The sequence below is a fragment of the Frankliniella occidentalis genome, unplaced genomic scaffold (assembly GCF_000697945.3).
Source record: "Frankliniella occidentalis isolate FOCC.00 unplaced genomic scaffold, Focc_3.1 Scaffold42, whole genome shotgun sequence".
NCBI classification, from domain to species: Eukaryota; Metazoa; Arthropoda; class Insecta; order Thysanoptera; family Thripidae; genus Frankliniella; species Frankliniella occidentalis.
The window spans coordinates 331,151-331,735 of record NW_026267172.1 but is presented as its reverse complement, the minus strand read 5'-3'; the positions used below and the strand labels follow the sequence as shown (position 1 = coordinate 331,735).

The 585-nt window shown below is 71.3% G+C and overlaps 1 protein-coding gene across 1 annotated transcript in view; it reads left to right on the top strand.

Moving 5' to 3' along the window:
- Positions 1–585, top strand: part of LOC113214212 (catenin delta-2) — a gene marked incomplete in the record, with an annotated part of 67,360 nt that overhangs the window by 17,004 nt on the left and 49,771 nt on the right.

The window sequence follows — 585 nt, the reverse complement described above, 5'->3', positions numbered from 1 at the left end:
CGGCGGCCTCTCCGACGGCGGCCTCTCCGACGGCGGCCTCTCCGACGGCGGCCTCTCCGACGGCGGCCTCTCCGACGGCGGCCTCTCCGACGGCGACCTCTCGGACGGCGACCTCTCCGACGGCGGCCTCTCCGACGGTGGCGTCCCCGGCCCCGGCTTCGCCGATGGCTATCGCCTGACGGCGTCTGCGACGGCCCCTTTTGTTGCGTTTTCCTTATTGACGTTGAGGTGAAGGGATCCTCGACGAGGACCCAGACGGACGTGGCGTGGCTGAGCTCATTTTACTCTGAATAGCGCGGCTGGCGCGCGCGGCGCTGCCGTTTTGAAACGGCGGCGGTCCTCTGTGTACATAGCTCATCCCGGGCCGGGGGGAGCGGAAGGGGGCGGGGGACGGACGCCCCTCGGAGAATGGGGCCCGGCTGGGCCCGGCACAACGTGAGGCGGCGTGCCTCCGTCACTCTCCGTGACACGAAACGGCCCGCCGCCGCTGCTCCGCGCTCTGCGCGCGGTCTGCACGCGCGTCGGATGCCCGACGCCGCAGGGTAGGATAGGGAGGGGAGAGGAGGAAGTTTGAGGGAGGGGGGG